This window comes from Ailuropoda melanoleuca, chromosome 15 (genome assembly GCF_002007445.2).
Source record: "Ailuropoda melanoleuca isolate Jingjing chromosome 15, ASM200744v2, whole genome shotgun sequence".
In the NCBI taxonomy this organism is placed as follows: Eukaryota; Metazoa; Chordata; class Mammalia; order Carnivora; family Ursidae; genus Ailuropoda; species Ailuropoda melanoleuca.
This window is the reverse complement of record NC_048232.1, coordinates 49,259,861-49,286,564: the sequence shown is the minus strand read 5'-3', so window position 1 is coordinate 49,286,564 and position 26,704 is coordinate 49,259,861. Positions and strand designations below refer to the sequence as shown.

General features: G+C 37.7%; 1 long non-coding RNA gene across 1 annotated transcript; it reads right to left on the bottom strand.

Annotated features, from left to right (window-relative positions):
• Positions 1 to 9,712: 9,712 nt before the first annotated feature.
• Positions 9,713 to 26,318, bottom strand: LOC117796401. Its single transcript, XR_004620887.1, has 3 exons — positions 26,239 to 26,318; positions 15,004 to 15,125; positions 9,713 to 11,085 (listed from the first exon to the last, which is right to left on the bottom strand). It is a non-coding gene; the product is annotated as an uncharacterized LOC117796401 (long non-coding RNA).
• Positions 26,319 to 26,704: the final 386 nt, after the last annotated feature.

Sequence of the window (26,704 nt, the reverse complement as noted above, 5' to 3'; positions counted from 1 at the left end):
AACTCAACCTAGGTTTTTTACAAGATTTATCAAATAGTTGGAGTTTCACAGGGCTTTAGAATACATACCTCTAACGTCTGATGACTTCTCAAAACTCAGATGCAACACTAGAGGCAAACTATAAGAGATGTCAACTGCCTCCCTTAGTTCAACATCCACCATTTTGTAGGTGCCTCCATACAGGATGGGGAACTGGAATGAGGAGATAGAATGAACACGTGGACAGTTTCTTTCACTGAAGGCTTACCCCCACCATGCTGCAGCAGAGACCTACATAAAATTAGGGCTCAAGGAGAACTCAAGACTTGGACCCTTGATCTTAGCTCCCTGTTCTAAGATAAAAAAAATTTTAGTGACTTGCCCAAGGTCATCTGCTAATCATGCCATCAGCCTCTTGTAATATTTTGTACTTGATCTTGGGGAAAAAAATCTTAAGGTGATAAACAAGAAGTTTCTTTTTTACAAAGAATTTTTTTTTCTTATTTAGTCTAGAGGTCATTGAACATTGTGTTTGATGGTGATAGTTTTAATATGGTCTGTTCTTTCTGACTTGTCAGACGTCTGTATTTTGGGGGTGCCTGGGTGGCACAGCGGTTAAGCATCTGCCTTCAGCTCAGGGCGTGATCCCGGCATTATGGGATCGAGCCCCACATCAGGGCTCCTCCGCTATGAGCCTGCTTCTTCCTCTCCCACTCCCCCTGCTTGTGTTCCCTCTCTCGCTGGCTGTCTCTATCTCTGTCGAATAAATAAATAAAATCTTAAAAAAAAAAAGAAGTCTGTATTTTGATAAGATAGAATATATCTTTATCCTCTACCTGTATGAACACTCACACGCATGCATATGTGTTTCACCTCTAGTAACAGTTCCTTTGTCTGCAGGGACTGGAGTTAAATGTGTCTGAATTTGGGCAAAATGAAAACATCAAAGTAGTAAAATAAACTGATCCAATATACACTATACACTATAGGAGGCATTTGAATGCTGATAACTCACATCTGATATAAATTGTAAGGATGTGAAATGGTGCACATTCTTCTTCTTTCTTCTTGAAACCTAGAGCAGAAATAATAATGTTCTAAGATAAAGGAAAATATCCTTTAAAAATTTAGGCCTCCCCTCTGATTCTTCCTTTCATTTTTGCCTTAAAAATGCAGGGCTCTTGTTGATCTTCTTGATTTTGAATCCTATGATTAAAAAATATCTCTTCTAGTTTTTCAGGACACTAATCACATCATTTCTGTTTTCATCATCTTTTAGAGACATTGGCTTACTGGGCAGATTTGGGCCAAAATTCAACTGCATCTTTTAGCTTGCTGGCTAATACTAAGTATAAGGAAGGAGAGTACTTTGCTGACATTTCCCCCAGCTCCCTACAGTGTGTTAGTCACTTACCTTGTCAGTGGCTAATGAGGTGCACTCTGAAGTCAGACTGCATGGCTGGGAATCTGGGCTCTTCCTCTTGTTTAGCTAGGCAGTCTTGGGATAGTTATTCAAGCTTTCTGAGCCTCATTTTTCCATTTTAAAAAATGTGGGCAATAATAGCGTCTCCCATACAGGATTGTTGCAAAGGTCAGATGATGATATGTATATAAGGTGATTATTCCCTGATGCAAATTAAAAGCTCTATAAAAAGTTATTATTATTATTATTATTACATATGAAATGAAATATTCTTAACCTGAAGAGAGATGGAGAGGGTCAGATTACCTAGATTTTCCAAAAGGTGCACCTGAATGGAACTGTGGGCCTCGGGGCCAGCTGCACAGGTGTTCAGAGCTGTCAGTCATGGACTTATTCTCTCTTGCTATCTTGACTTTCAAAGGACTAAAGGAAGGCCCATTGTTAGCCACTGAAGGATATTCATTGGCCAGAGTATATCTGACCATAGTCTCTTTGGAACAAAAAAAATCATTCTTTATTCATGTTCTGACTTCCCCTCCAGAAAGTAAAACAATGCAATAGACAACAACCTTTTGTCTAAGGTGAGTTCAGGCTAGATAAACAGATAAATAGACAGAGTTGTGCCCAGTTTTCTTTTCTCTTTTCTACCATTCTTATAGGTGTGAAATAAGGTTGTTGGTCGGGAGTCTCTTTTTCCAGGGTAAATGCCCTTTTTATATGTTTAAAATTCATTTCTTGCCTCTTCTCAATGAACTGCCCACCATCCCCAAAGATGATCACTCTTCTGATTTTTTTTCATTTTGTATTAGTTTTCTAGAACTTTATGTTAATTAAATCATAAGGTATGTACTCTTTTGTGTCTGGCCTTCCTCAACTGCTGAGAGGAGTTTGGTGGCATGACTTAATGCAAAGGTACTAAGTTTATAAGTTACTAGCATATCTTTCTTTCCTTCTGACCTCAAATGTAACTGCTAGGTAGAACTACTACTATCAGAAGGCTGAAATATGTGTAATGGGTACTCAAAGTGCTTTCCCCAACAGACAAAATGATACACATTTTAGTTGGCTATAGTTGAAGTGTTTCAGTAGTATATTAATGAGGTAAATTAGGGATTAATAGGCTTCTGTGAAACAGTCTAGGTATCTAACAGCCATGGCCATTGGTATATGTATTTAACAGAGGGAATAGGGGAGTGTCAGCTGGTCCAGTAAGCCTGGGACATGGTTGGGAATTTTCTTGTGCACCCTGGAACCCCTATACACCAGTTGAGCTGTTGAGTTGTTGTTTGCTTACCAAGGGTTAGTTAGTTGAATTTGACTTTGTTCCCAAACCTGTAAATGCCAGGTATACTATTATTTTAATTACATACTTTAAAAATCATATTTATTGATAAAATGTGAATGCAAAAAGAAAGAAGCTTATTGATTTTATGGCAACTAAGTTTAATGTTATGGAAAAGCACAGTACATTTAGTTGGTTGAAAAAAATCCATCCAGTTAGGTATGGATAAGACAACTGTTAAAGAGGAAAACTGTATAGGAAAAATCATGACAATCTAGAATTCTGTTTAATGATGGCGTTACACATGTCCTTGTCTTCCTACTTTAAAGACAAAACCACTTGAAATATATGGGGTAACAAACAAAAAACAAAACCGGAGGACCCTCAATCTAAGAAAAAAGCCATGGTAGTACATCGGAAAAATTGGTGGATCTGTGTTCATCTATGTATGTGTTATTTTTAAGCTTTTTGCGCAGAAAAAGTTAAACATATACAAGATAAACAGAATAGTTATTTAATGAACTTCTATACTCATCACCTAGCTTCAATAATTATCAATTTTCTGTCTTTCCTGTATTGTTGTTCATACTTCCACTTATTCCCCCTAGCTTCGTTACTCTCATTATTTTTCTATGGTTCCTTTTTGCTTGAGGTGAAATTTATATTCTTGGAAATGCACGAACCCTACCTGTAGGATTTTGACAAATAGATAGACCTGTGGAATACACAACCCTATCACAATACAGAGCATTTCTCTCTCCAGAAAATTTCCTCATGCCCCTTGCCAGGGAATTGCACACCCCAACTCCCCAAATGTAACCACTTTTCTGATTTTCTTTGTCATTTTAGACTATTTTTCTAAAACTTCATATAAATGAAGTCATATCATGTGTACTTTGTGTGTGTGGCCTTCTTTTGCTCAGCAGAATATCTGTGAGCCTTAGCTCGTGGTACGCCCGCGCCAGCTTAGACCCCTTGTAAGTCAGCTGTGTGCATCGCTTCCCAACTCCGCATTCAGTGACCTCAAGCTGAACTAGGAGTATTAAAGTGGGAACATTTACATCATAGAAATTGGCAAACCCTACAAATCAGAGTTTTCCCTACCCCGAAGAGCCAATTAATTATCAGCACACATCACTGGATTCATTCACGTGGTTGGGTAAATCAGTTGTGCACTCACTTATACTGCTGAATAGTATTTTTGTGTATAGATATACCACAAATTGTGTGTCTGTGCATTGTGTAGACATACTGAAAATTGCCATGGTACACATTCATGTTATTTCCATTCTGGAGCTATTAGAAATAAAGTGGCTAAGAATGTTCTTAATACAACTGTTTCTGTGGATGTGTGTTTTCACTTATTTTGGATAAATACCTAGGAGTAGAATTATATACATTTTAACTGAAAAATAAATGTTCTAGGTAGGGAAGCATCTTTATTTAAATGATTCCTAGATTAATGAACCAATTTAATTGACCAATCCACTACACAGTCCAGATCGTATCAGGTAAAGTATAAATCTCACAAAGGGCTTTTATTTGTATGATTATTTCAAACATTTTAAAGCTTTATTAAATTATTTATTTTAGAGAGCAGGGTGAGGGATAGTAGAGAGGGAAGGAGAATCTTTTTTTTTTTTTAAAGACTTTATTTATTTATTCGACAGAATAAGAGACAGCCAGCGAGAGAGGGAACACAAGCAGGGGGAGTGGGAGAGGAAGAAGCGGGCTCATAGCGGAGGAGCCTGATGTGGGGCTCGATCCCATAACGCCGGGATCACGCCCTGAGCCAAAGGCAGACAATTAACCGCTATGCCACCCAGGCGCCCCGGGAAGGAGAATCTTAAGCAGACTCTGTGCAGAGCATGGAGCCTGACCCCAGGCTCGATCTCACAACTCTGAGATCATGACCTGAGCTGAAACCAAGAGTCAGTCGCTTAACGAACTTTGCTACCCAGGGGCCCCTCAAAGATTTTTTAAAATAACAAAACACACATACAGAAACAGAATAAAATGCAAAACAGGCAAAAATGTACAGCTCAATGAATTATTACAAAGTGATTGTCTGTAAAACTACCACCCAGGTCAAGAAATAGAACATTGCCAGCATCTCAAAATCCCTTATCCTCCCTTCTAGTTAATACCTCCTATATTTTTCTTTATAAAGATTATCACTATCCTAACTTTATAGTGTCACTTCTTTGCTTTTCTTTAGTTTTATCACCTATACTGTACTGGTACACCTACACTATACATCACCTATGCTATAATTTAGTAATGATTACTTTTCAAAAGGAATAATGCATTCTTATGTATCTGGCATCTTTTGCTAAAAATAGTATTTGTAAGGTATTTGTGAAATATTTTTTCATGTTGTTGTTTGTAACATAATTTATTCATCTTAAATGCTTTATACTACTCCATTGTATGAATATTTTCAATTTATTTTTTCTAATGTTCATAAAAATTTGGGAGTTCCCAGTTTTGGGAAACTATGAGTAGTGCTACTATGAACATTCTTGTATATGAATCCTGATGCATACATACATTTTTCTATATCATGGAATGGATTTTGTTGGGTCATAGAGTATTGTTTTAATCAGTTTGAGCCACTATAACAAATTACCAGAGATTGAGTATCTTAAATGACAAATACTTATTTCCCATAGTTCTGGAGGCTGGGAAGTCCTAGATGAAGGTGTTGGCAGATCCAGTGTCTGATGAGGGCCCTCTTCATAGTTTGCAGATGACCATCCCTTTGCTGTGTCCTCACATAGTGGAGAGCAGGGAGAGAGGAAGCAAGCTCTCGTGTCTCTTTTTCCAAGAGGCACTAATCTCCTCCTGAGGCCTCCAACCTCATGACCTTTTTATCTCCCAAAGGCCCCACCTCCTAATACTATCCGGTCAGGGTTAGGATTTCAACATATGAATATATAGTCCATAACAGGTATGTACCTCTTAATCTTTAATACATAATACTAAAATGTCTTCCAAATGCGCTTATTCGTACTTCAACTTGGAATGAATGAGAATTGTTGTCTCATATTCTCCCTTGCTTCACTCCTTACTTTTAGCTATCTCACAGGTATATAGTTGTTGATCAACTAAAATGTCCCTCTTTATCTCTTGTAATGCTTTTTGCCTTAAAACCTACTTAACTGGGCACTACCAGAGCTAAATATTTTTTGTTACTGTTTGCAAAATCTATCTTTTTCATCCTGTTTTAAAATTTTTTTTCTGTATCCCTCTGTTGAGACATGCCTCATATAGAGCATGTAGTTGTTTTTTTAAAGACCAGTCCAATTAATATGCATTTTAATTGGAGCATTTAACATTTATTTTAGCATAATTTGTGATCTGCTTGGATTTAAATCTCCCACCTTATTATGTGCTTCCTATTTGTCCTAATTGTCCTGTATTTCTTTTCTCCTTCTTTTGGATTGATACTTTTAAATTGTTTCCATTTCCCTCATCCATTAGCTTAGAATTTATGTACTCTTCAGGGGTATCCTAGAGTTGCAACATGTATCCTTGACTTATCAAAGTCTCATGTTAATTGTCACTTTTAACCTATTTCCAAAAAATATATCTTAGAGCATTTTAATGACATTTACTGCCCCAACTTAAATGCTACTTGTATTGTTAATTATTATTTTACATAAACAATATTCAAATATATCTACTTATAAAGTTACCACGTTATTTCCTATTTCTTCTTTTTTTTTATCTTTTGTTTTTCATTTGGTTTCATTTTCTCCCACCTAAAGAATACCCTTATTTATTTATCTTAATGTTGGTCTGCTGGCAATGAATTTTCTTAGTTCTTATTTATCCAAAAATGTTTCTATTTTACTTTCATTAGAAATATAAATTAGTACTTATTTTCTTTCAGGAGTTTACAAATACCATTATCTCTGGCTTTCATTGGTTTTTTTGAGAGATCAATTCTCAGTGTAATTATTGCTTCTTTTGAGGTAATCTTTTCTCCTCTGCTGTTTTGCAGACAGTCTGTTCTTGATTATAATTGGTTTTTACTAAGATGTGTCTACTCATGTATTTCTTTTTATTTCACCCCTTGGTTTTGTAGGGTTTCTTGAACCGTGTCTTAGAATGTTCAGTTTTGGAATATTCTCAACAGTTGGTCAAATATTATTTCTGCCCCATGCTCATGCCCCTCTTTTTCTGGGACTGGGTTTTATACCTGGTTTAGAACTTCTCATTCTATTCTCTATGCCTCTTATCCTTACTTCTGTATTTATCTTTTTTGTGTTTCTTTGTGCTTCTTTCTCAGTTGTTTCTTCTGATTTGTATATTATTTCACTAATTCTCTTTTCACTGTATCTAAGTTAGTGTTCAACCGATCATTGAGTTCTTCATTTCATTAATTGTATTTCTAATTTTCAGAATTTCTGTGTGTTTTCAAAAATGTTCTAGGCCTTTTCTAGATTCCAGCAGTGTGGAAATTCTCAATTGTATTTTTATAACCTTAATCATAGTAAGCATAGTTATTTTAAAGTCTGTTTGATCGCACCAACATCTGCAGCCCTGGTAGGCTTTCTAAATTGCCTGTTGTTTCTGGTTGTTCTCATAGATTTCATGTTGTCTTTTCACATGTGTGGATGTTTTTGATTGTGAGCCAGACATTGTACTTAAAAGTTGTAGGGAGGCACCTGGGTGCCTCAGTTGGTTAAACACCAGACTCTTGATTTCAGTTCAGGTCATGATCCCAGCTCAGATCTGTGGGATCAAGCCCCTCATTGGGCTCTGCACTCAGTGGGGAGTCTGCTTCTCTCCCTCTGCCCCTCTCCCCTGCTCTTGCTTTCTAGCTCTGTCTCTCTAAAATAAGTAAATAAATCTTAAAAAAAAAAAAAGTCCTTTGTAGGAAGTGAGGCTTGTTTGACATCTTTCTCTAGAGATGATTTACTTTTGTTTCTGTAGTTGCCTCTGGACACTTGCAATCTGGGATCCTCAGTTTAATGTCTGAGATTGAAAGTTTGGCTGTAAGTGGAGGACCACTTCTAGTTCACTGTACTCCCCAAATACAACTCTCCAGAGTCTTAACCCAAAGTGCATGGGATTTATAAGCCCTTCCTTGTACTGTCCAGGAGCTCCTTGGCTCCAACTTTTATCTACCTATTCCTGGGATATAACTAGAGCACTGCTTAGCCTCTCTGCCCTTTGACAGCCTCTTTCAGTATTAGCAATGCCCCAGGGGGAAAGTGAGGCTAAATTTTGACTTGCCTCTCTTGATTTCCCTCTTCTTCTGGATCATCCTGGTAATCACTCACTATCCTGTTGAGTGTAATGCCTTAAAGCAAATCTTATTCACATTTTATACAAGATTGTCTCAAAGGGCTAAACATTTCTATAAACTGTTTTTATATGACAGCTGGATAAGAAATACTTAATAAAACTAAAATACCCTTCTTGTTAAACTATCATTTATATTTGAACCATAAACAAGTGCTTTGGGGGGGCGCCTGGGTGGCACAGCAGTTAAGCGTCTGCCTTCAGCTCAGGGCATGATCCTGGCGTTGTGGGATCGAGCCCCACATCAGGCTCCTCTGCTGTGAGCCTGCTTCTTCCTCTCCCACTCCCCCTGCTTGTGTTCCCTCTCTTGCTGGCTGTCTCTATCTCTGTCAAATAAATAAATAAAATCTTTTAAAAAATTAAAAAAATAAAAATTAAAAAAAAAGTGCTTTGGAATAATGCCTATTACAAGGAATTGTGGTAGAAATTTAATAATTTTATTTTTCATTTGGCGGTTTATAACTTATTGAAATATTTTTATTAAAAATTCTGGAAATAATCTTTCCTTTTACAACATTATGTTAGTTTCAAGTGTATGACATAATGATTCAATATTTATATACATGGCAAAGTAGAGGTCACCACAATAAGTCTAGTGAACATCTGTCACCACGTAGAGTTCCAGAGCTTTTTTTCTTGTGATGAGAACTTTTAACGTCTATTCTTTAAACAACTTTTATATATGTGATACACTGTTAGTAACTATAGTCACAATGCTATCATTACATCTCCATGACTTATTTTTTTTATAACTGGAAGCGTGTACCATTTGACTTGCTTTACCATTTTCTCTGTATCCATGAGCTTTTCCCCCCTTTTTTCTAGATCCCACATATAAATGAGATCATACAATATTTGTCTTTCTCTGTCTGACTTATTTCACATAGCATAATGCCCTCAAGGTTCACCCATGTTGTCACAAGTAGCAAGATTTCATTCTCCTTTATGGCTAAATATTATTCCATTGTGTGTGTATGTGTGTATATACACAATATACACATATATAAAATACACATATATATTCCATTATACACACACACACACACACACACACACACATACATACATACACACACCACATTTTCTTTATTCATCCATCAATGAACATTTAGGTTGTTTCCATATCTTGACTATTATAAACAATGCTACAATGAATATGGGTATACATATATCTTTTCGAGAGAATGTTTTTGTTTTCTTTGGATAAATACCCAGAAGTGGAATTGCTGGGTCAATTAGTTCTATTTTTAATTTTTTTAAGGAACCTTCATACTGTTTTCCACAGTGGCTGCATCAATTGGCATTCCCAACAGTTGCACAAGGGCTCCCCTTTCTCCACATCTTTGTCTTGTTATTTCATGTCTGCTTGATGGTAGCCATTCTAACAGGCATGAGGTAATATCTCATTGTGGTTTTGATTTACATTTCTCTGATGGCTAGTGATGTTGAGCATCTTTTCATGAACTTTTGGCCACCTCTATGTCTTCTTTGGAAAAAAAGAAAAGATCCTCTGCTCATTTTTTAATTGGATTGCTTTTTCTTTATTAAGTTGTATGAGTTCTCTCTCTATTTTGTTATTAACCCCTTATCAGATATATATGATTTGCAAATATTTTCTCTCTTTCAGTAGGCTGTCTTTTCATTTTGTTGGTTTTTTTTTTTTTCTGTGTGGAAACTTTTTAGTTTGTTATAGTACCACTTGTTCATTTTGCCTTTGTTACTTAAAAATTTTGGAAATAGTTTTAATAATAAATGATTACTTTTCTATTTTATAAAATACCCATATAATGAACTATAAGCAATTATGAAAAGTTAACTTTTTGAGGAATTTTTAGCAACATAAGTAAACATCCTTTATTGTAATGCTAAGTGAAAAAGAATAAAAATCTGTATTCATTATACTTGTAGTCTTCTGTGTGTGTGTTTATGTGTGTACATTCACAGAAGAACAGATTAAAAGAAAATACATCAAATTTTTAATATTGATTTTCTCTGAATGGTGGGAATATGGAGTTTAAAATATTTATACTTATGTTTCTCAAATTTTTAAAAATAAACATACCTCATTAATTTAAAAATTACAGTAATAATGCAAGTCTATTATAAAAAGTAAAACATAAATACATTAGGTAAAAAGTAATAGTCCCTCATTCCCTTCACTTTTTTTCCCTTGATCTTTGTCTCTTAAGATAATCATTGTTATAAATTTGGGGTCTTTCCATTTAGACCTTTTTTCTAAGCCCTAGCTTGTGTGTGTGTGTGTGTTTGTAAGTGCAAGTGTATATATTTATCTTTCCGAGAAAAGAAACCCTTCACTCTTATATTTACTTAAAGGTGAGGGTACATGCTTTCCTTTTGAATTTTCAGAGATTAATTGAGAAAACTGTAAAATACTTGGCACAATTTTTTCACTTGAGACAAGAAGTAAAGAAAGAAAACAACCTGAGTGGTGGGCCTGCAGGGCAGATAATTCTGTAATGAATTTCATTGATTAGGCATTGATAGATTCCAGGGTACAATCTGCACAGTGGATATAGAGCAAAATGAATTTATACTACAAGATGAAGCCCATTCTTAGGTCATCTGATCAGTTCATGAAAATTATTATTAAAAATAAAATAGAAAATATCAAAATGTATCATATGTATTAGGGTGATTATTGTGTGCCCCAGATTTGTTCGGTTATAGTTCTACATGTGTGTGTTTTTATAAGGTCAGGACGTAAAATGCACCTTATGTGCTGACTGTGAAAATTAAATCTTGTTCTTGGTGTGTGCATGTGTGTAACCCATTGGAGCTCAATAGTAATCCCTTCAGTAATGCAGAAGAACAAGTAGGGATTTGGCATGTGAATTAGGTCTACAGAAGACTGGATTCGAAGGCGGGAGAAAATGAAGATGAACACGGTGTTTATTTATATGAATTACAGTCTATTGCATTTAGCTAAAAGGATATAACTCTCAACATAGGCTATAAGAGAACATTAATTTGGACATGCCCCATGAGTACAACTGCTCTGGTTTCCTCTGGTTCCCTCAAGGAAGACATGTTTGACACTTGGCTATTCATCCTCATGAGGGAGTTCATTCTGCAAGGTTGAAAGAAGTGACAAATAGGGTCTTTGTTGTGCTTTTTGTACCCCAGTCATTTCACTAAAAGATTACAGAATAATTACTTAAATGGTTGAAAAATTTTGCTTTCAATTTTTGCAACATCACCAGTGCATATTGTGTCATTAGCTTCAAAGTATATAATAGTGGCCAGACAACACATAGGCATACTCTTGCTACACTATTTTGATCTGCCCTATCAGAAGTCCTAAAAGCATGGTAAGCTTGGCCATGGACCACCTCAAAGGTTAAACCTGACCTTGGAATGAAGTCTTCTACCTATTGTTCTCATATTACTCCAGTCAGTATAGCTCAGACTTCAGAAATGTACTATAGAGGATATTTTATTTATGGATTGTCCAGGAAGGGAGGGAGATAGATTCTAATACCCCTCTCTGGATAAGTAATGTTACTTCCTGAGAACAATGAGGAATTATATACGTGGAGGAACAGAAGAATGACAAAATTTATGCTATATTCAAAATTGGCATAGACCCATATTCCTTTACCTAAATTTATTTGCTCAGCCATCTAGTCTGCTAAGTTAACTTCTATAATGTCAGATCTCCAATTCCCCTGCCCTTCCCTCTCATTTCCCTTTGCTCATGATTTCCCTTTGTTCTACCTCACCTTCATTCAATCCTGAACATACATCAATATAGGAAGTTTTGTAAAACAGGAACCACTGGGGTTAACTTTTGTTGTCTACGACTTTTGGTGTTTTTTTTTGTTTTGTTTTGTTTTTTTTTTTGCAAATTTGGCTATGTGAAACATACCTGGAGGGCTGGCAAGGTGATCCAACAGGGATTTATTTTAATAAAGGACCAAAACACCACTGGTGAAAAGAAGTTACCAGAACAGATTGTTGGGGTGCTAAAGTCTGGCCAAAGAACATGGGTCTGTGTCCAAGTGTAGGGGCCTATTTTCACTAAGCACAATTTTTGTCCCTCTGGGCATCCTGTAGCCCAAAGCCACCACCAGTTGTTTGGGGCACTGAGAAAATATTTTTGTAGGGCTCTAGTCTATAAAAACAATTTGATTTTAAAATATATTAAAAATGTATGGGCTCATGTAAGGTGTAGGGATTTATTGATGAAGTTTTAGAGAAATACTTAGGTAGTTGTATATTGCCCCATTACTGCACATGAAGTTTTTTTTATACTGTCCAAGCATCATTTTTTCCTATTCAGGTCCAAAAACTCTTTCTTTATATTCTTTATTGTCAGATGATCCACGATTCCTCATTAATTTCCTATCTCCCATTGTGTGAAAAAGGCAGCAAATGCTTTTATTATTCACTATGCCATGACTTGACTATCCAGGAGTCATTTGTACAGAAACAGTATAGATCTTCTTGCTTCTGCAATTCTCTAGAACCATTAACTCAATATTGCATACACAATTATTCATGACACTGCATCATTCTTCAAGCTACCCATGAGTAGTCGTGTCCAATGTCAAGGGTTGAATACTGTTTCATTGTTGATGAACAAAAATGCAACTGTCATGCAGAGTTGCGAGAAAATGTGAGCAGTAATTAATTTTCTCATCGTGTTAAATTTACCGTTCAGAATTTTATAATGTAAACGTAGGAAAACAGATTTTTAAACCATGCCTTCTCTTGAGCTCTTTTGACCATAATCACTGCACTCCTAGAATGGGATCTCTTTTAATGTTGACTGCATCCCTGCCCTCCACACACCTCCACCNCTCATGCAGAGTTGCGAGAAAATGTGAGCAGTAATTAATTTTCTCGTGTTAAATTTACCATTCAGAATTTTATAATGTAAACGTAGGAAAACAGATTTTTAAACCATGCCTTCTCTTGAGCTCTTTTGACAATAATCACTGCACTCCTAGAATGGGATCTCTTTTAATGTTGACTGCATCCCTGCCCTCCACACACCTCCACCAGTAGAAAGGAAAGCAAAGGTCCCTGGGCAGAAAGAGAAGGGTGGTATCATTCACAGAAAGAATATCTATCCTTTTTCTGGCATATCCTCTCTAGCAACCTAGGTAAGTATGATATCAGTGCATTGACTAGAGGAAAGAGTGGTCTGTGATCAGAAGGACCAGCTGGCGTTGAGGAGCAAGTCTCAAAAGCACNTAAGCAAAGGTCCCTGGGCAGAAAGAGAAGGGTGGTATCATTCACAGAAAGAATATCTATCCTTTTTCTGGCGTATCCTCTCTAGCAACCTAGGTAAGTATGATATCAGTTCATTGACTAGAGGAAAGAGTGGTCTGTGATCAGAAGGACCAGCTGGCGTTGAGGAGCAAGTCTCAAAAGCACTTGGAGGTGATAGATGGGGCCATCCCTAGAAGGCTGCGTAACATATAGCATAGAGCTGTTGAGAGGTCGGTGTGATCACCCTGGGTGTCAGTAGTGAGAACACACATGTAAAGGATGTCTGCTGTCATCCTCACTGCTGTAGATCAGAGGTGGCCCCATAGTTGAAACAAAGACAGGTAATACAACTCAATTACGCCCAAAAACCAGCAATAGATTGTGGGTAGCTCAGAGCCCTCAATTCATTTTATGTCTGATGTGAATGAAAATTACCCCAAAGTAACATGTCAGCACCATTTTGGAGGACCAATCTCACATAGTCCTGTAAAAGAAGTACTTTTCCAAACAGTAGGTATAGTCTATTCATTGGGGCACATTCTGAAATGGGTCTGCCCATGGGGTCCAGGATGATTTCATAAGCCTGAGTCCTAGAACTCCAGGTATCTGGTTGCCTGATATGTGCATGTATGTGTGGTTGGGGGAAAAGTGGAGTGGGGATGGGGTTTGGAGGGCACCTTGAAAGATAGATATAGGACCAAGGCCCACATGGTTCCTGCTTTGGACCTGTGTTCTCAGAGTTTGTCAGGCCAAAGGAAGTATGAGTGTGAGAGAACTGTAGTCAATTCATTTTAGGTCCTGTTTAAGAGGTTCCTTCATTGGGTAAGGGGGACTCAGCAGAAAGAAACTAGGGCAAGTAACCAGTTGTTAAAGGGCTGCAGAAATAGTGGCAAGTTGGAATAGTGACAGATCCAACTACACATGGAGGGCTCCTAAAAAGGCAGGCAGGAGAGTCAGCTCTGTACAGCTGCCAAGTCAGAAACCCCTAACGTCAAGTCACCTTACCAGTCCTGGCCGTGCCAACACTCACCAGTGGCTGACTCCTTCCACCTCCTGCTGCCCTAGTCTGGAGAGAGTCTGGAATTGTGGTAGAACAATGGGGAAGAGAGAAACCCTAGCCGAGGAAAGAAAGAAAAAGAAGGAACCAACCACATTCTCGTTTCCTCATTGCAGTCTGTCTCACCTGTTGTAAACCTGAACAGTACAAAGATGAGAGCTTCAACGCCAAAGCAAGTTTTCAGGTTTTCCTTTTATGAGGGTATTGTCCTTGCTAGACTAAAGGTGTGTTTTATTAAGTAACCAGAGAATTGTCTGTGGCAGTGGTAAATGGTTAACAACCAATTGTCTGACAGTGATGGTGGTGGGGACTGTGGTTTGTAGTGGTTGCCCGCCATGGCTGATTCCACCATGACATCAGGTATGTGCAGTTAGAAAGAAATACATACAATTGACTCTGGCAAGTCAATAAGAGCAGGTTCAGCCACTGACTGCTACCTAAGAATGACCTGAAAAGACCTGTGACCTGTCCAAGTTTTCATCCAGGACCAGAGGAAGATCTAGCCCAAGAATAAATTTAAAGACAGTGGGAGGAAAAAATAAAATTGCCTTCTAATTTTTCTCAGATCACAGTTGTAGAGCATAATAGTCACACATTTGAAGTGACTTAAGATATTTTGAGAATGAGGATTTTATAGCAGGACACGTCAAGAGGCAGCAAGGAGTATTTTCTCTTCTTTATGTGTTGGAGAGCTGGAATGTAAGCTGAACCAACCTGGGTGTGCCTTGCAATGCAGAAGACATGATGTACCAGAATTGGTCTTGGCGTTGGCTTGGCTGTGATTCTGCCATCAAATCTCATTGATTCTGCCATTTCTCCAGAATTCATTAGCACAGCTGTTGGAACAGGGTTAGAGGAAAGTGTCAGACACTAAGTGGTATCTATGAGGCTAATATTGAGCATATTTAAAATAATCTCTGGGGACTTCTGGAGTTTGGTAGGAAGAATTTTAAGAAATGCTCTACAGTTCTTAACAGTTGATGAAATAAATACTATGATGCCATTGATATGGATAATGACAATCATGACCTTGACATGAGCCTGAGAAACTTGGCTTTTCTTGTTTATTCTTTTATATCTAGTCCTGAATTTCTACTTGGAGTGTCCTTTTAAAATACTTATCATTATTTTTAGCACAGGGACAATTATTTACACATTTTTATCCTTGGGACCTAGTATAATTGTTGAATGCCTGATGGTGGTGATGGTGATGACCAGACCAAAGAGCAAAAGGGTAGGAATTTTCTGGGTAGAGAAAACAGATGGCCTGTTTTCTTTTAGAAGTTTGCAAGCTTGGAGTGAAGTTTTCTCCTCACATAGCTAATGCGAGCTATGGATTTGCATTATAAACTCCCTATTACCTGAATTCCTAAGGGTAAACCATCTTGATCTTTTAATTAATAATGTCTATTCTCAAATTACAATTATATTCTTAATCCCTGTCCTGCTAACTGGCAATTTTCTGATAGATTGAGTATTCATTCTTCCTTATTTCACTAATTGCAACTTATATAACATATAATAATAGAATCTTCCGAACCCCACTTTGCCAACTGCAAAGGTTATCAGATGCTAATGAGTACTTTTAAATGGCTGTTAACTCATTACTTTCAAGGCTTTCCAAGTTCCATATTTCTTTTGTTATTTCGCTATTTTTCTACACATTTTTTCTTTAAAGATATTCTTCAAAATCATTTAAAATATTCTTGGAAAAAAGCAACATATTTGATGGTCTTATATATGTCAAGAATGCTCCTGTGGTCGTCCTATTTATCCCTTTCAACAGGCCCTGTGAGTAAGGTGTTCTTACTCCTCTAGTAAAGGGAAACAAGGACAAAAAAATGCTAAATGATATGCTCAAGTTCAATGGTGAGGCAAGGATATGAGTTCGTTTTGTGTCTTCAAATCTTACATTCTTTTCTCAACAGAACTCAAGGGACTATGTTAACTTTACCGTAAAGACAAAATACATGGAGAAAAGCTGCCACTAAGTATCTATGGAAGGACTTTCCCTCATTAGGCGCCATCATTGGCTTCCCTCATCGTTACTGTCTTATTTCACTTTTCTTCATTGTTCTACTCACTTGTTGGCTTTAATTTCCTTTAATTAGACATAACTTTTCTTCTCTTCATCTTTTCCTTTTCCAGTTTGCCTGCAAACATACTGAAATTATATAGGAATCATTCAAACTATCCAGATATATGATTTATAATGTCTATATTTGCCTATTACCATAAAATTTGAATTTGAGCACAGTAAAAATACCACCTTAGAATGGTTTTGTGTAACTGGTATTAACCATATTACCTATCTGGTGTACAAATATAGACATGTCTCATTTTACCAATTAATTCTCAAGGCACCCCTTCTGCTCTTCTACAGAATGTCCTATGGTGTCTTATTGAGACTCTCATTGCACTCCTCCTCCAAATTGCCCAAGGATTCTGAGGTTTACTGAATTCTTAGGGATTGAACCTATTTGTAAGTGGAAAACAGAATGAGAACTAAAGCCTAATCTGGCCACTCTGTCTCAAGATTGTGAACGGTTTGCACAGATCAGATGGACTTTGGTCCACAGCTGTGGATTGGCTCTGCTTACCCAGATCTTGGGTCTTCACCTGGGCACCGTGATTATCCTTCCTTCAGTGCATTTTCTCATGCTCAGCTATTGCTGCTTAAGTGAACCACCATGTTGGAGGGGCTGGGTGGGGATGAGCTTGTAGCCTTGGTTGTCTGTTGTATTAGAATCTGCCTCCCCTCACAGGCTGCCTGGCAGATGGCTCAGTTGGCTAAGCATCTGACTCTTGATATCAGCTCAGGTCATGATCTCGGAGTTGCGGGATCAGAGTTGTGGGATTGAGACCCACTTTGGGCTTGGTGCTCTGCATGGAGTCTGCTTGTGTCTCTCCCTCTACTCCTCCCACTGCTCATGTTCTCTCTCTCTCTAATAAATAAAAAAATCTTAAAAAAAGAAAAGAAAAGGAAAGGAAAGAATCTACCTTCCGCATGGGCCTCCACATACGGAGCAGCCCAGGTCACCAGTCCAGACATCTTCTGACCTCTGATGCCCTTAGGGATCTTTCCTGCCACTGAGATTGATAAGAGAGTTTCTACGAATAAATGTGGTATAAAACCTTAGAGTATTATTGACAATAAGAATTATTTTTCATGATTTTTATTAAAAGGGCTAATTTTTCACATTGTTAAAGTTTTATGAAGTACTTTTAAAAATTATATTTTTAGTTCATTGGTTCACTCTTTGAAGCATGATTATGGATTTGCCTATAATTGCCATACATCATCTAGATATTAATATAATTCAGGGTCATGAAAGTTTCCTTTAGTTTAACTGTAATACCTGGTCATGACTTTTAGCCTATTTAGGCTTAGGACCCTCATTTGTGAAATGAATATACTGGTTTAAAATAGCACTATCTTACGTACCCTTTCTGGGCACATAAATTCCTTTTATAGTAATATATTACCTCATGGACTCCCCTAGGTTTTAAAAAATCTCTCATCATCTTATAGGCTGTATAATAAATAAATAATTATAAATTTTTTAAATAAATCAATGTATTATTAAATATTATAATTTTAGTAGTATAATCTGGAATCCTGATTTCATCAAGACAGCCCTGGATTTTATATATTATCCTGGTGATTATTACTAGTGCCTTCTACTCTCACACTGTCCTGATTTGGATGACAAATTATATGGTTACCTTAATTATTTGCTTGTTTAAATATAACCTTAATAATAGCTATATAAACATACATTTTAACTTTTCCTAACTTAAGTTAACACTAGCTATTCAATTTTTAAAAATTAATTAGGTAACTGAAAGCATTACTAAGAGACCAGAAATGTAAAATGATATCTATCATGTTTGTTTAGGAACTAAATATACATTAAAATGTAGATATAAACTTAGCTATATGTGGCAATATTAACAAAACTGCTTATTTTATAAGATTGAAATTCTTGCATTTTGCCCTTAAAAACATAAAGTGTTTTATTTACATATTCATGTTTTTGTTCTTAAAAGATGAATTGACAGACAGGATTTATGTTGTTAATTACCAATATTTGTTCTCAAAAAAACATTTTGTTATTGATAATCTTTAATCCCATTAAGCAAAAAAAAAAACCGTATTAGTGGTGAAAAGCTTTCCTTTTTAACACTGATTTTTGTACGACTGGAGACACCCTGATGTGTTATATAAATATTCTGTCAATGAAAAGCAACCTATGGCAAAGAAAATATTGAGGAAATGTATAGAATTATCTTTTTTATGTTCCTTGTGAGTTTGTATTCTCAGCATCAGTGTTCTTTAGCTCCCTATCTTTTTTTCAAGATTTTATTTATTTATTTGACAGAGAGAGAACACAAGCAGGGAGAGCGGCAGGCAGAGGGAGAGGGAGAAGCAGACTCCCCACTGAGCAGGGAGCCCAACACGGGGCTCGATCCCAGGACCCTGACCCATGACCTGAGCTAAGGCAGATGCTTAACCCACTGAGCCACCCAGGCGCCCCAGCTTCCTATCTTTAACCAGTGATACACCACGTATATAAATTAAGCAATGAATAAGAACAAAAACAACTGAAAACTGCGTAATTGTCAAACCTGTGGATGGTGTTCCAATGGTGATACGCTGGGTGAGGTCGGAATGGAACTATGATACATGCTGGCTCCTCATTCTCAATAAGACATGAGGTTTGTTCTCACTGCTTGCTGGTGGAGCAAGAGCGCGTCGCAGGCCCCTGAGGCCCAGGCGACCACAGGGCGAGATGCCAGTTGTTTAGAATGTATCTGCAGCTAGTCTTTGTCGCTGCCCTACTGTGAGAGCACCGCTCTGTGCGCACGGTTTTCTTCAACTACGATTGCTGCTGCCAATGCTATGTTTGCCTTGGGAAAAGGTAGACTGCTTTATGGAGCCAGTACCCTCCAACTGTGGGGTCTGTTCTTTCCCTTAAATTCCCTTACTAAAACAGAGGTCAGAATGTACAGTTTAGCATTTTAAGATTTTTAGGCTTTTGAGCATTTTAAGGATTGTTTGAGGATAAAAAAAGGGAATTGCAACCTATATAAAACATCTTAAATCACTGCCTCTGTTCCAGATCCTTCTCGGAATTTCTTATGGGGCAAGTTTTTCTTCACTCCTGGTAGCCAGAGACAGCTCATCCTCTCACAGTATTCAGGCTTTAGTGTTCATCAAGATGAGTCCCTAATCTAGAAAACGAAAAGGTTCTCTTTGTCTTCAGGGACTGACATATATCTCTCAAGCCCTCCTTTCTTGTCTTAAGATTGATCTCTTTGTGGGATGATTGACAGTGTGAATATCAATTTTTTTTCCAGGGAGATTTCACTGCCAACCACTGCAGTGAATTAAGGCCCTGTGGCTCTATTCAGTACATTCCTTTCCCAATGTCAGAGTAATGTGGTCATAAATAACACCACTGGGATCGCGAAAAGTTCAGTACAGATGGGACTTGTTCAAACTCAGGTCAGTTTCTTTTCAGTTTCTCTTCATCAAAAAATCAAACTGAATTGGAATCTGGTTTTACCCATGTAACCTTTAATAATCCCCAGGACATAAGTTAATAACCTCAAACATTTCGGTTGTTTTCCATTGTTATATTGCCAAAAACCATTCTGGTAATCAAAACAATAAAAAGATATCTTCATGCCCTTTTGTGGGAGAATATGAATTTGGTTAAAATCAGGCAAAATTTACTTTCATAATCTTCAAAGTATGATGCCTTTTGCGTGTGTGTGTGTGTAATGTGTGATCTGATGAATTTTTGGGAAATAGCACTCCAGCAGAGAGCACAGAATCTGAGAGTTCATCCACTTCATTCTCCTGACCCTCAGCTTCCTTCTGCAGTATCCTGGCCAGCGTGAGCTCTGAGACCAGCTCTGCTGCTCAGGCTTGTTACTGTATGGATACAGAGGCAGAGACCCTCCAGGGGACCCAGAGGGAATGTGAGAGCCCAAGAGAAGAGGATAAACTTGTGGACATATTGCAGAGAGCAATTTTAATATATTGCACCAACAAACTCAGGATCAGTTACTCTTTTGTTAATGAAGAGAATGCATATCTCTGTCAAGCTGCCTCTTCAGAAAGCAGAGGTCAGAATAACAAAAGTCCTGTGGAAAGGGGGCCTGTGTCAAGAAAACGTGCAGAAAACTTAGAGCTGAAGAAGAAAACTATTGTTGGATTTAGGAAAAAGATTTCAAAACAGTGGTCTAGGCTGGGGTAAAGACAGGGATGGGAAGGGGGGGTTGTTACAGAACGAGAGTGACGTGGTTCAGCCAGACCAGCCCGCAGCATATCACCTTCAGAGCCTGGAAGGCTCACAGGATTCAAGGGAGTGTGTAGTTCTGGAAGCCTCTGCTCCTAAAATATCTCTGCATTTGATTGGTTGTATCTTAAAATTTTCAACAGGGAAGAGAAACAGCACATAAGTAATGTAAAATCCAAGTATGAAATTGAGGCCACAAAATTGTGTCCTGTGAGTCCAACAATTTTGTGCAACTATTTCTCACCAGAAAGAGAGTAACAACCTCCTAACTGGTCCACTAACTGGCTTGACTAATTTTTCTGAAATTCGCATCTATTCATATCTTCCCCAATTGAGTCCTTTCATTGTCCTCTAGCTGCCCGTTAGACGGAGTCTGAGTTCTTGACACAGCTGGCAGCACCAGTGGATGTGGCCCCAGCCTTCCAATCCAGTCCCGCCTTCTGCTACTATGTCCCCTGCTCCTTCTCCCACCATCTTCTTTCAGTTCTTCCAACAGGAAACCCTTTGTCACCCTCCCCCTACCCCTTTACACTTATTGCTCCATCAGAAGCCCTTTCACTCTATTTCCCATCCTGCCGTATTTTAGGTTTCAGCTTTGGTCACTGTACTTTCCTTAAAATAGTCAAGGCCCAAAAAAACTTGAGTAAGTAGTTGGTTGATTGGTTGGTTGGTTTTAAATCTTGCCACCTGTGAAGGCTCGCTGCTATGTGCCCATTGCCTCTGTTTTGTTTTGCTTTCTATCATGGGCTTCTTTACAATAAAATGTGTTATAAAAGAACATTAGTCCAAGGTATCACTGTATAGAATTTAGTGTAACAAGTATTTGTATTTGGTGATATTCAGTCAATATTCAGTGGACACAGTCATTTAATCTCCAGTGTTTCTGTTTATGTGGGACATCTGAATCAGTAGGAAGAATATAAAACTGGAAAGCTGGAGGCCTGAAGTTTGGTCTTATTGGTATCATTACCTACATAGCTAATGTAACCAAACTTTCTATATCTAATTGCATTTAAATAAATGCATCATCTTTGAAATGGACCGATGCCTTTTCTGACATCTTACATTGTATAAAAATATAATGAAATGACATATATGACAACACTATAAGCTACTGTACAAAATATAGATGGTAAGAAGTTTGATAGGAAGGATAAGAACCCAGGAGTTAGGAGACCTGTAGCTAGTCCTATTTGTACTATTAATTATCCACTTTTTTCTTTTTTCTTTTTTCTCAATGCACTTTTTAAAAAAGATTTATTTATTTGAGAGAGAAAGCACGGGAGTGAGAGCATGAGCAGGGGGGAAAGGGCAGAGGGAGAAGGGCAGAGGGAGAGGGAGAAGGGGAGCCCAACACGGAGGCAGACGCTTAACCGATGGAGCCACCCAGACGTCCTCCCCAATGGACTCTTATCAAATAAAATAAAACACAAAATAAGAAATTTAGGCAGACTGTTCTTTTCAGATTCCTTTAACTCTTACATTCTGTCAATCTAAGAACTTGAAATGAGTATTCTCTACACAGTCTCGTTTAATTTCTGAAAGAATCTCTTGCTGTTGAATCCATCCTTCCATTTCACGGGCTGCTATAGTTCAGTGGCTGCTGCAGACAGTGTTGTTTTTCCTTTTATCCCCCACCCAGTTATTTTCTGATTGTTTCAGATATGCATCTTCTACTTTGATATATCCACATAGTGTCCTAGAATAGAATGTTTAAAAATCTACCCAGGAACTGGTACTTGCCAAAAGCTCTTTGTGTTTTCCTCCACAGCTATCCAAGAAGGTTTTAGTAATACTATTCTGTAGAGCTCAGTAGATGTTCTATTACCTGAAATATTTTTTTCTTGTTTCCTGGCTTTTCAGTTGATATTCAGAACACCTATTCCCCAGTGCTCTGCCTGAAGGAAAGACAGTTCTTGGTCCCCTGCTAATGCTCAACAAAAAAGGCCAATTCCAATTAAACAGTCTGGGAGATTCTAATTGAATGGCGAATATTAGCATCTTTCAAAGCTAGAGCACCTGCCTTTAGGCAGTTTGTGGTTTTCTATTCTTGTGCAATAAAGGGACAGATGCCTGACAAGACAAAAAAGAATTTAGAAAGTAGGGATGAAACATGATTCCTTTTCCGAGGGAAAAAAATCACTTCATTCAAGTACCTGCTTAGTTTCATTGCTGCATTTGAGCCTCCAAGGAGAGAAATGTGGAGGAGTTTACCCATAGTTGCGCCTTTCATTATTAGTTTATCAAGTGGACCTTTTTGTACATGTGCACAATCCCTATTAGAATCTCTGTTCTTAATTTCCTACAAATTGATAAGCATAGCTATAAGGAAATCTTTGTGGAAATTCTATTTTCTAACAGTTTGGCAGTTTTTCTTTGATTAGTCCATTGCAGTATCTCAAATTTTACCAAAATCTGTGTTTTTTGTTTACCCAAATGGGAAAAACACTGGCAACAGCAGGAACCTTCATCTGCCCCATAAAACAGAAAAACCATCACCCAGGCACTCCAGTAAACCTTTTTCAAATACATACAATAAGACATTTACCTCAGAGCAGGTTATGAGCCCTAACGTATGATTCAAGCATAGGAACTAAAGTCGCTATTAGGGAATAAAAACTGTGGATGTGTTCTTGCTTGCTGCCTTGACATTGCTATTATAGGCAAGAACAAGGGAAGAAATGATGCTGTGAGCTGATGAAAACAGATGCCAGAAGCAATTATAACCAAGTTGTGGTTAGAGAAACAGACTGAGAAATAATTTTACAAAGTTTCTGGAAGGGTTTGTGCAAGCCACACATAACCAGGAACAACAGAATATGCTACAGGACGAGTAAGTGATAAAAGTGACAGTCCTCAGAAAGACTTAAGTATTTACAAAGAGCTGCAGGGTTGAAAGGCTCTGAACCCTTTAAGATGAGTCATTTCCTATATGGTGCCCCAATTTCCTTGTTTGTAAAATAGGATACTAGTAAGGTCTTTCTCCTAAAGCTGTTTTGAGGATGGAATTAGATAAATCTTGTCAGGCACTTAGTAAGTATTCAATAGTACACGTCAATAAATGGTGTCTACTGTTGCTATTGTTATTAACAGGTTGTACCTTATCATGGACTTTGTCTAGTTCCAGAGCATTTGGTCACAGATTGAGTGATCCAAATACTATAGTCTCTTATAGTCTAGAACTGGCTCAGAAATTGCATTTTCCAAAGACTTTAAAGGTTGTAGATTAGGGGCACCTGGGTGGCTTAGTTGGTTAGGTGTCTGCCTTCGGCTTAGGTCATGATCCCAGGGTCCTGGGAGCAAGTCCCACATCGGGCTTCTTGCTCAGCAGGGAGCCTGCTCGTCCCTCTGCCTGCTGCTCCCCCTGCTTGCGCTCTCTCTCTCTGACAAATAAGTAAATAAAATCTTAAAAAAAAAAAAAAAAGGTTGTGGGTTACACTTTCCAAAATGGCTGCAACAGTATTTCCCAACCCACTTGCTCTTTGGTAATATGTTTGTGCTATTCCTCTCATCAAAAGATGAGGTCTGTTTTCTCCTCTTGAATATGAGTGGTCTTATAACCATTTTAGCTGATACAGTGTGGTACAAGTGACACTATGTGCTTCAGAGGCCAGATTAGAAACAGCAATACAATTTTCAGCTAGTTGGCTGGCATGCTCATGCTGGGAGCCCTGTCTGACTCCCCTGAGGCTGAGGCTGCCATGCTGTGAAGAAGCCAAGTCACATGGAAAAGTCATATATAGGTACTCTGGTTGGCAGTCTTAAGCTCTGAGTCATTCCCACCCAAACACTAGACATACACTTGAACAAGTCAGATGATTCTAAACCTGAGCCATTGAGTTAGTCCCAGCCTTAGCCTTCCCAGCTTAGACCTCAGACACCATAGAACAGAGAGATGCCAGCCCCACTGTGCTCTTTCCAAATTCCTGACCAGTAGAATCTTTGAGCGTAATAAAATGGTTGTTTTAAGCCACTAAATTTTGGGGTGATTTGTTACACAGCAGCAAAGATAACTGAGATAGAAATTCTAGTTTGGCTGGTTCTCCCACTATGGATGTTCCAATTCTTTTCAATCAATTAATCATCATTTACCATGTGCCTCTTTATACAAAACACCATGCTGGAATTTGAATAAGCCAACATAGTCAAACAGGAAAATAAACATAGGATAAAAATTGTTATGAGAACCATATGATGAGAGCTGTGTAATATAATTTAGACATGGCCATAGTATCACCTTGGGCTGAGGCAAAGGAAGGCTTCGTGGTAAAGAAGAGGGTTGTACATGGCCTTGAGGAATAGGTGGGAATTGGATAAATAGAAAAGGAAAAAGAAAGAATTCCTGGCAAAAATGTGAAAAAATAAGGTTTTGGAAAAAAATGAGATGCACTGTACCTTAAAATTAATCTGTTAGAGTGTATGTATCTTATTTGCAAAATGATATTTATTAAAAGGACTTCATTTTGATATGTTTCTTTTTTATTTAATCTATCTATCTATCTATCATCTATCTATCCATCTATCATCTTAGAGAGAGAGAGAGTGCACAAGCGGGATGAGGGGCAGAGGGAAAGAGAGAATCTCAAGCAGACTCTGAGCTGAGCACGGAGCTGACAAGGGGTTTCATCCCATGACCTTGACATCACAACCTGAGCCAAAACCAAGAGTCAGATGCCCATCCGACTGAGCCACCCAGGCGTCCCTTGATATGTTTCTAATTCTAAGAGAATTTACTTAGCACTTTGTATAGGTTAAATTAACTAGAAATACATCAGTGATGTCTTAGTTAATTTCCACAAGATTGGTGAGCAAACTTTGCCTCCTATAGAAACATAATTTAGAACTTTACTAGAACACACTGAATTTTTTACAAATTCCAACAAATATGGCTTATACTAGAAATATAGTCTTAAAGTTACACACCAACAGTCCTTAGAACTCTTAAATCACATAATCTAATATAGCAGTTCTTTGCCCTTTCTGGAAATGTACTTAAATAGAAACTGAAATTTTGATGGCAGGATATAGATAGATATGGGTATAACTTAAATTTTATGGTAACTAATATATAAATATTCACTGAACATCCTAATTTCCTTTGAACAGAGAAGAAATGGCTAACACCAACCTTTGTGTTCTCAAGGCTCTCATGATAACTTCTCATTAAGCACCATTGAGGTGTGTGAACACTACGGTAACTATAATTCTGAGTTTTAGAGTTTTAGATTTTCCAGAATCTGCTTAAACATAATTAGTAACCAGAATGCATCACTTTTTAAATAGCAAATTCTGAGACCAAACAGCTCAGCTTCCTGTCCTTGCTTTCACTGGTGCCACCCGATCTTTTAAATTTTTCCTTTTGATCTTAGTTCTGCCCTTTGGAACAGTGCAGAATAACATGACTCCTTCTCCTACATGACAAACGTTCAGTTGCTTGAAGGCAGTACCCAGACCAGCTCTGAGCCTTCTCTTCTCTTGGCTAATAATCCCATGTTCTCTCATATGACTATCTTTCCAGACCCTTCTCCATCCTGACTGTTGTCTTCTGAATCATTTTCACAATGTCTTTCTTAAAATGTTGCCCCGAACAATTATAATGTTCTAGCTGTTGGGGGAAAAGGCCTTGTTTTTCAGACAGTACCTTCTTAGCATACTTTGAGTCTAACCACTGGGAAGTGAGGGCTGTTTGTTGTTGTTGTTGTTGTTGTTGCTGTTGTTGTTGTTCTGGAAAAAAAAAAAGCATTTTAAGACAATTAGTTGGATGGTATAAAAAATGTTTATCAGCTTGGATTCTGTGAGAGCACCCCAAAATTTATTAGAAATCCTTAATCCAAAGAATCTTTGAAACTTTGGCAGCATCCCAGATGTTAGGTAGATTTTGTTGGGAGAGATTTTTGGCTCAAATGAGTCACCTAACTCCTCCTAGATCTAAAGCTTTTTCCTTTAGGTAACCTAGACTCTCCATCATGTGCCCATGATATAAAATATACCTGGGTCTGTCAGCTGACGGACAGGTTAAGATATGCCTGCTGTATTATCTCTGACTCTTCCAGTATTGTAGCCACTAGCCTCATATAGCCATTTTAATTTGAAATTAAAATTGAATT